This window comes from Pinus tabuliformis, chromosome 8, assembly GCF_031772625.1.
Source record: "Pinus tabuliformis cultivar Carrire ecotype Pingquan chromosome 8, CPIR1, whole genome shotgun sequence".
In the NCBI taxonomy this organism is placed as follows: domain Eukaryota; kingdom Viridiplantae; phylum Streptophyta; class Pinopsida; order Pinales; family Pinaceae; genus Pinus; species Pinus tabuliformis.
Window position 1 is genome coordinate 671,972,079 of NC_142294.1, and position 10,356 is coordinate 671,982,434.

The 10,356-nt window shown below is 34.2% G+C and overlaps 1 pseudogene; it reads left to right on the forward strand.

The window, feature by feature from the left end:
- Positions 1-519: 519 nt before the first annotated feature.
- Positions 520-9,566, forward strand: LOC149237359 (pentatricopeptide repeat-containing protein At5g15010, mitochondrial-like; annotated as a pseudogene).
- Positions 9,567-10,356: the final 790 nt, after the last annotated feature.

Here is a 10,356-nt window from a genome sequence, read left to right on the forward strand (position 1 = left end):
CCCAATACAACATCAACACAACTCAAGCGGCCGCACAACCCAGAGAAAATCATCCCCAGAAATAAAGGGAAAGTCACAAAGATGTCTGAACACCTGCTCACGCTCACAGAAGGTGATCTATAGGATATCACCAAAAAGATTCATGAAGTTGCGAAGGAAGCTCTCTAGGGATTACGGATGGAGCAGAACACTGTGTTGGAGGTGCTCAGTGTGCAACTACAATATTTACAGGTACGACACCCCGAAACAGGTACAATGGCTTAGTATGTCGCAGCAAGAACTACTGAGGCTGAATAGACGTTGTGCGACCGTATGAGTAACACCTTCATATTTCCCGAAGGTGCGCTAGCAGTAGAAAACGAGGAGGACTGGGCTACAATGAGCAGCATGAAAGGGGTCGGCTTGAACTTGGCCACCATGTCGCATGAAGTACTATACCAGCTATAAGATGGGGTCATCACCGAACTCCATGCCTGAGAAGGCCGAGCGATCTAGGTCCTGAATGAGCAGAAAATTAACATGGACCGGCTCAGTATCCAGAGGGTTGCGTTGGTTGAACAGGATAGAGAATTGGAGCAGGTCGTAGAGGGCGCATGCAAGAGCATTCTAGAGTTGGTCGTGCTAGCAGAACTGCCAACAACAAAGCGGGTCCATAGATTGGTGGCCGAAGTCTGCGAGGCCCAGGAGGAAACGACAAAGGTTTAGTTGGAGCTGAACTTGCAAATCGCCGAGCTGTGATTAAAGGCAAAACCCTCCACACCCCAAGAAGTCAGAGAGCAGCGCGCCTGCGCTACCCGGATTGGGTTGGAATGAATTGACCAGGTGACACAAGGGTGCTCTGGGATGTTGGAGCAAGCACTCACCATACTTACACATCTGTAGGAAGACCCGAACCTACAGAGGTGCACGAGTTGCAGCAGGAGTACAACAGTGTCTAGGGCACTGTGTAAACGATTGTCCTTACTCAACAACTCGCTAGTCTACAGTAGGAAAGGGCATTGAAGGACCAATTAGACGATGTGCGCCAAAATGAAGCCCTATTTAAAGTGTGCATCTAGCCATGGATCGATGAAGCATTCACAATCACAACTACCATTAAAGGGAAGCTAGAACAGATGCAGGAACTGTGCATGGTTGGACAGGAATGTGACCTGGCACATGAAAGTTCAAAAATACATGTGAAACAAGTACAATAGAGGGCAGAATAGTGTGTTGTAGACACCCAAGTTGTGTGAGACCTACTACATGGACTTCACGCAAAGATCACCGCACCAGCAGAGTGACTCAGGATGAGTCACGATGATTGTGTTGGGGGCCTATTGGGCAGCGGATCCCCCCATAGTGGGTTTTTGGGGTTGGAAGCTCGGATTTTCGTCAAGTGTAATGAAAAGACCCCACGAAATGTGGACGCGGAGCACGAGAGGCTAGGGTTGTCTACCCTAAAATAATATAATTTAATGTAGTGTGTGTCGGCCTATCCATGGTTCGCGGACCATGGGATTGTATAAATAGAGCAAGGTTCTAAGTGTAAAGGAGGGGGAGAAGTCTTATGTTCTTTTGGATGATGAACTAGCTATGAGTCTGTAAGTCTGAATCTTGGGTTGTAGTGGTGGGAAGAGGCTCTGCAGCTGAGTGCATGGACCCCTACAGCTGAGTGCACAGGGTGGAGTTGGGATTGTATTTGAACAAAGGATTAATAAAAGATAAGTTGATTTTGAAATATTGTGTGTTTATGCTTCTGTTATGTTTATGCATCTCTTTACAGTTTTATGATTGCGCGCACTTGCTATGAATGTTGAATGATTAATGGGAATATTGGGTACACACAATTATGTTAAGATCTATAATAATAGCACAGTAAGGATAAAGGATTGAGATAGCACCTCTTTGCGCTCTTTACAGAGCCGCGCGGACACAGTCGCAAAAGCTACAAAGGACAGAGGGTTGCGCAAAGCAGCATAGTCACTCGGGTTCGGTTCGCGAACTTCCTAGACTTCATCAAGACATCCCTAGGGTGCGGAAACCTGGTTCAAGCACCCTTCCATACTGCCTCGGGTGAAACCTCAGTCCGCGCACCGCGGACTATTGCCGAAAGGGTCGGTAGTTTCGGCATTTGTTTGGCTAAATCACTTCTGAACCTGGGTCAAGCCCCAACAAACCAACAATAGTGTTTGGGATCTCTCGTGCTATTATAAAATATCCTCTTCTAAGAATCCTTCTATTGAATACCAAATATGTTGTCGAATTTGATTGGATTTCTCTGAAGGGCTTACTTTGTGGTTTTTTGTTGAGCTTTGTGTTATTTATTTTAGTGAAGGTGTCAATTGAGATTGATGCATAAAATATCCTCCTCTAAGAATATTTCTATCGAATGCCAAAAATGTTGTCGAATTTGATTGGATTTCTCTCAAGGGCTTGCTTTGTGTTGTTTCGTTGAGCTTTGTGTTATTATTTTGAGTGAAGGCATCAATTGGGATTGATGCATAAGGGGTTTTGTAGTTTTTAATATCATATCAGAAGACTACTCACTCTAAATTTCATAAATAAACTTTGGCTCTAAATAGTCAACATGAGTACTTTTGGTTAGGTGGTAGTGTCAAAAACTCATTTTTGTTTTCATTATGCAAATTAGTATTAGTGTAGGTGTTTGATATTAATACTAACCTATAATATCAACCGAGCACGTCTCATTGATGTTATATGGGTTAAATTTTAGTATAATTTACTGATATTAATATTTCACTCTCAAGCAACCTGGCAACGTTTATATCTCACGTGTTTGAATTCACTGGATTAAGAAAAGCTAAGATGTTAGCGGAAATGAAAAGAGATAGGGATGGGATGTGGTACAAAATGCATGATCCATCATTATGAATCAAGACCACCATTAACATTTATAATAAACAATTGTATGAATATAAAATTGTACGAACCATCATAGGCCACGAGTAAATTACGTTGAAATTTGTCAATTAATGCTTCTACCATTCCCATATTTACACATCCATAGTTCCCTTGGCTAACACTAATTGACGACGAGCCATATTTCCCAGGCTATCGGGCCATAAATGAATGGCGGGTGTATATGCCCACCGTTCGATTTCGGCCTTAGCAAAATCGAATGGTGGGCATATACACCCGCCGTTCATTTATGGCCCGATAGCATGGGATTTATTGATCCCCCTAATTGACTGTCAATTAGCATTTCGCGGTTATTAAGCCATCCATACTAGGTAAGATTAACTTTACTTTTCTCCCTCTAAGAAGTTAGTTGTGCAATATCAATCTCTGTGTCCAAGTCCATGATCAACTAAAAGTATGAAAACACATTATGGGTAGTTTGTGGGATTTGAAATTTTGGATAGGGTTAATAAAATAAAATGCAATTTAGTGTTTATTAAGGAAGAATTACTTACAAAATTCTTCGAAGGTAGTACAATAGAGGTTGATAGAATAAAAGAGAATAAGGTATATTGTTAAGGTATTTTTAATCTAAAGGTTATTGATTTAAAATTTTATCGATAAAGTATTATATAGAGCGAGAGGAGATTGATGGTTTAATATAAATTTCAATGATTACTAAATAATTTAATTTAAATTTATTTTTAATAAATTTTAATTTTATAAAATATATTTTATAAAAAGATAAAAATAGTTAATAATTATATTAAATAAAATTGTTTTAATGTTGAATTTTATATAATATATTATAGAAATTAATATATATTAATATTAAAGTTATGATACATTATGATATCTAAGAAGTATTCATTTTTATTTCTATAAAAATGTTTTTTTCAATTTTCAAATATTTCTTTTTATTTAAATTTAAAATGTTATATATCACAATTTTGAGTATTTTTTCACCAAGTTGTTCAATATTAAATTGTAAAACATATTTTTTTTTAATGCATTATTGTAATACAAATTTAAGAATATCATATATTATAATCTTGAGAAAATATTTGTTCACCAATTTGTGCAATAGATCTTATCAGATTTTTCATCTCCTCCATTTCCTAGTGGCCTTAAATGTGTGAGAGATCAAGTTGCATTCATGAAATTAACTATTCTGTAAATGACATTTGATTTTAGGTTCTCCAAATTTTATTTTGAGTGTTCCATGCAATTTCAAACTAAGGTTTAAAATTTAATAAGTCTTTTTTATGTTATGGTTATTTTGTTTTTTTTAATTATAATAAATATGTGAAATTTATTAACACAATTATGTTATTTAAGGGTAATTTTTTCAAAAATCCTTTATTAGTGAAAGGTTAATTTATTATTAAAACATCGCTTTTAAAGAGAAAAATTTTAAATATAACATTACGGGAAGGATAAAGACCCAAAACATAAAAAAAAAAATATCTTATAAATAAAAAAATCAAAATTCCAACCCTTTTGATGATGGTTGGAAAATCATAAAGATATTCCATGCCATGTATAACTTCAAACTTGCTTCATACTAGGACGATTTTCTTTTTCTTTTCCATGCTCTCCACTGAAACATGATTGTTTTACTTTAAACAGTAGTGTTATACGATTTTCTTTTTCTTTTCCATGCTCTCTGCTGAAACATGACTGTTTTACTTTAACAAGTAGTGTTATACACTCGAAACAAAGTGATTCAATGTTATCCTTTATGGTTGGTGTGACATTTTTGTTGACGTGTCTAGGTTAAGAGGCTATGGGAAGAAATATCTAACCTATGCATCACCCCTGATGCATCTTATTACACCACTGTCATCTGCTGTTTCTCCAAGGTAGGAAAGTTTTATGATGATATCAATCTCAATAATAAGATGAAGAAGGAAGTTTTTGCTCCAAATATTAAGGTCTATAATGTTGTAATTTATGTTTTTTCCTAAAGAAGGATGTATCAAATAAGCATTAAACCTCCTTAACGGCATTCAAGAATTGGGTTTCCATCGAAATGTCATTACATACACCTGCCTTATTTATCTCCTATGTGGGACATCGAACCCAAAAGAGGCTTACAAGAATCTGAACAAGATGATTATGGAGGGATTTGTGCCAACTATCAAAATCTATCATCTCGACAAGATGATTATGGAGGTATTTATGCTAGATATTAAAATCTATAACTTTTTTTGATAAAATTAAAAAATTTGTTGTGCCCTTACTACGGAAAATTACATTATGTCAATCTGAAGGCGTTGTAGTTGGCGCGATTATGAGAGTGCGTTTAAGTTTTGGAATGATATGGAGAAGCATTTCTTCAGCGTCGATTCTAGTTTTCATTAACTTTTGTTAAATGGGTTCTTTCCAGAGTTGGAATTTGACTTGGAAAAATGACCGTCACAAGCCCTTTTACCTGTATTTGACATTTAAAAAATTTGCATAACCGTCTTTCCTGATGTGTTTAGAAATTTACAAAATATATTTTTGACGGTTTATTATTTTACGAAAAGATTATTAATAATCTATATCCAGTTGTGTTTCATTTGAGCTGAGGCCTGTCACCATATTACATGTGGAAACTATTCTAGGTGAAAGATTTCCATCAATGAAAAATTAAATGTGAGGAAGTCTTGGTGCCATGTAAGCTTCTATGAAATTTTGAATGCTTGCAAGCCAGACAGACAATTGCGCCGAAGGGTATGCCACACTCATTTATGTCCGGCAGTTTCTATTTCCAACCCTATTGAAACATAAATGCAGTCTGACATGCAAGGGGAATAACAGGTGCCTTGCTGCTAACATGCCAAAATCAACTTTGAGGGAAATATAAATGCAAGGCAACCGCTATTCCTCTTGCATGTCAAACTGCATTTATGTTTCAATAGAGTTAGAAATAGGAACTGCCTTTACATCCAAAACATAAAATAACACTACAAGGAGTAAGAGGACATTAATACTACTTCTCCTCCCTCCTCTCTCATGACAATCGCCATATCTTTTGTACATAGAAATATATTTCTTCCCTTTTTTTCCTTTTTTCGGGTATGCACATCACAACTTCGCAATCTTACAGTGGTGAAATTGTGCATATTTCACGCTCCCCAGCAATTCCCATGAAAACTCTGCAATTTTATTTGGCGTTGAGATTACAATGTGCATAGAGAAGAAGGAATCGATTTTTTTCTAAAATTAGAAATGAAATAGTGTCGACGTGAAACCCTGATCCCTCTTTTCCCTTTCCATGCAAGTCCTCACAGTGAATATCCCAAGAATTCAACAAATTGACTGGCATTTGTTATTCTTGTAGTAATTTGTTTTTACCTATGTCTTCACAGTGCAAGATGGAAATCTTGGCACGTGGTGAGTGTTGGAGTGGGTTGTTATGGATGTGTGACAGGCTTGTTACTTGAATGAATCACTATTAACATATTGAAGGGAGAAATGAGTGAATACAAACAATTGGAGTACAAGGACTTTCAGTTTCTATTGAAGGATAACACCACAGAACCTCAATGATGGGAATGGAGGAAGAAGAGAAATGATGGGAATGGAGGAAGAAGAGAAAGAAAGGAAACATGGAGAGGATCCTATTGTCGTTAAGAAGAGGCAGAGGGAGTCGAGCATAGAGACAAAATAAGCAGCAACAGAGGAACAATTTGTTCCAGAAGCTTCCAATGAGGACGAGCTCTAGGAGGAGCCACATGTGGAGGATCCTCTTTTGATTAAGAGGATGAAGAGGGAGTTGAGAACATAAATATAAGAAACAACAATGGAAGAGACTTTTCCATAGGCTTCTAATGAGTAGGATCTCTAAGAGGAAAAACAACTTCTGCCAACAAATCTTTATATGATTGTCATAAGGTAAATATCTCCTCTTCGTCATGTGTTTTGTGTTCTCATTCAATTTCTTATTTAATCTTCTACCAATTATGTATATATGAAGAATATTTTCATTTGTAAGCAGCAATCCAACTTACATAAAGGTGGAAGAATATTTTCATTTGTAAGCAGCAATCCAACTTACATAAAGGTTGATTTTGTTCCTGGTAATCCTTCTCATAAATAACTGCAACTTTCTACTAATTATTCCTTCAAGAAAATTTTGTTTCTATGGCGACTACCACAATAGTTTCTCCTTACTAATGTTTGTTGCAATTGGTTGCGGGATAATTGTGCTTGCTTGGCCTTTCCTTCCATGATGTGTAGTTTTCGTGCATGTTTGATAAAAATAATATGATATAAAAATAATTTGATATGCCTCTTTTATGGTGTTTGGAATCCCTCTTACTATAAAATCTTTTCTTTTGAGAATTTTGTTATTGATTTCCCTCACGGGCTTGCTTTGTGTTGCTTTACTAAGCGAAGGTATCATTTGGGATTGATGAATAAGGTTTTTTTTTTCTTAAGTTTTTAATATCATATCAGAAGATTACTCATTCTAAATTTCATGAATAAATTTTGGCTATAAATTTTCGGCATCAGTCATTTTGGTGGGGTAACCTTGAAAAATCAGTTTTGTTGTCATTATGTATATTAATATTGGGTGGTGGTAGAGTGACAAAATCGGTTTCATTAATATGTATGGCTATTCTTAAATCGATTGCTGATTCCCTAAATATTTGGGAATTGGACAGACACCATATTTCCTGAATATTAGCTCAGGGCATATTAATATTAGTGTAGATGTTTGATATTCGTTTTAACATCTCATATCCATAGATAAAGTTTCATTCACGTTATATGGGTTAAGTTTTTAGTATAATTCTTCGATATTAATACTTCACTGTCAAGCAAGCTCACAAACGTTTATATCTCACGTGGCTGACTTCATTGGGTTAAGAAAAGCTAAGATGTTAGTGGAAATGCAAAGAGATATGGATTGGATGTGGTACAAAATGCACAATCTATAATTATGAATGGAGACCACCATTAAAATTTATAATAAAAAATTGTATGAATGGAAAATTGTACAAATCATTGTAGGCCATAAGTAAATTATGTTGAAAGTTGTCCATTAGTATTTCTCCCATTGTCTTATTAACCCATCCATAGTTCCCTTCCTAACACTAAGGAGTCAATTATCATTTCGGGGCTACTCAGCCATCCATACTAGGTAATATTACCTTTACTTTTATCCTTCAAAGAAGTTCGTTAACTATTCAATATCGGTCTCTGTGTCCAGTCCATGATCAATTAAAAGTATAACAACACATTATGGGTAGTTTATGGGATTTGAAATTTTGTATAATATTAATAAAATAAAATACAATTTAGTGTTTAGTAAGAAAGAATTATTTACAAAATTTTTCACATGACGATGATAGAATAAAAGAGGATAAGATATTGTTAAGGTATTTTTAATATAAAGAATATTGATTTAAAATTTTATGGATAAAGTATTATATATAGAGAGGGGATTGATGATTTAATATAATTTTGAATGATTACTAAGTAATTTAAATTAAAATTATTTTTATCAAATTTTTACGAGGATAAGATATATTGTTAAGGTATTTTTGATAGAAAGAATATTGATTTAAAATTTTATGGATAAAGTATTATATATAGAAAGAGGGAATTGATGATTTAAGATAATTTTGAATGATTACTAAGTAATTCAAATTAAAATTATTTTTATTAAATTTTTATTTTATATAATATATTTTATAAGGGGATACAAATTATTTTATTTAATATATTTTATAAAAGGATAAAAATAATTAATAATTATATTAAATAAAATTGTTTTAATATTGTATTTTATATAATATATTGTAGAAATTAATATATCTTAATATTAAATTTAGGAGATATTATGATTTCTAAGGTGTATTCATTTTTATTAGTATATGAATGTTGTCATTCAATTTTTAAATATATCTTTTTTATTGAAAATTTAAAATGTTATGTATCACAATTTTGCGTGTTTGTTCACAAACTTGTTCCATACTAAATTTTAAAACATATCCTTTTTTTTAATGCATCATTTTAATATAAATTTATGAATGTCATTTATTATATTATTAAACAAATATATGTTCACCAATTTGTGAAATATATCTTTTTAGATTTTTCATCTCCTCCATTTGGTAGGGGCCTTAAATGTGTGAGAGATCAATTTCCACTCATGAAGTTACTTGTTCTGTCAATGACATTTGATTTCAGGTTCCCCGAGTTTTATTGTGAGTGTTAGATGCAATTTCAAATCAAGATTTTAACATAACTATGTTATTGAAGGGTAATTTTTTAATAAAATCTGTATTGGTGAAGGGCTATTTTATTATAAGAATGTCACTCTTGAAGGGAAACATTTTAAACATAATGTTACCCAACGAGAATCATAAAGACCTAAAAGCTCAAAAAAAATGTATGATGGGTAAAGAGGAATCCAAATTCTAACCCTGGTTCCTTCTGAATGGAAAACCTAAAGAGGCTTGCAGATTTTATCAAGAAATGATGACCAATGAATTTTTTCTAGAGCCAAAAATAGACAATGCATCTGAATCTTGGAAATGGGAAGAAAATATTCCTCTCTCTAGCAATAGTGGAAAAAATTTGAAAAGAGATTAGATAGAAAAAGAAGAAGATTCACTGCTACGGTCCATATAAGGGGTGGTGGCATTGCTACAAAATTTGACAAGTGAACATTATATACTAGATGCAACTTCAATTTTTAGCTACTGCAAATAAATGATCAACCACTAGATAAATGGAAAGAAATAAATATCAAATCTCTCAAGAGAAGTGAGGATCACATTCCACCTTTATGCAAAATGTAGTTATACCTCATGCATATGCCATAACGAGGCATGCTAGAGAGTCGGGTAAACACAATGATCCCAGTATTCTATTCCAACCTATACAAACACATTTTTTTTCATTATTTTCTAAATATTTATTTCCCTATCTAATACCAATAGCTCAAGTATAGAACTTGCACATATTGTGGCTCCAACTACCACTGAAAATGCGTCAAACATATCTGTGTAGAGAACCTCAATTGTTGGCATTTTTAATTATATGTTGTCCATGATGGTAGCCTACCTGATGAATGGAAACCTATTTGATGAGTTGTCTCTTGATGGCAACCTACTTGTTGAAGATGTAAACAGGATGTGACAGAGTGTTTTACAGATGTGACAGAGCGTTTTACAGATGTGACAATGTGTTTTGGCAAAGGCATAGTAGTTCATAGTTAGAGATATGATAAAGTTTAAAGTTCCAGAGGTATACATGGTTTTGTTAAGTAAAGTCGCATACACACATGAGTATGAAGAAGCACAAGCGCATACAACTTATACACCATGATATTCTAAATACCAATGGTCCTTACCATGGTATCTCCCTATGCTATTGAGCCCAGTAACGGATGTTTTGATCCCTTCTAAGGAAACCATCATCTGGAGTATGATTTTTCCCTATGGTATTGAAAAA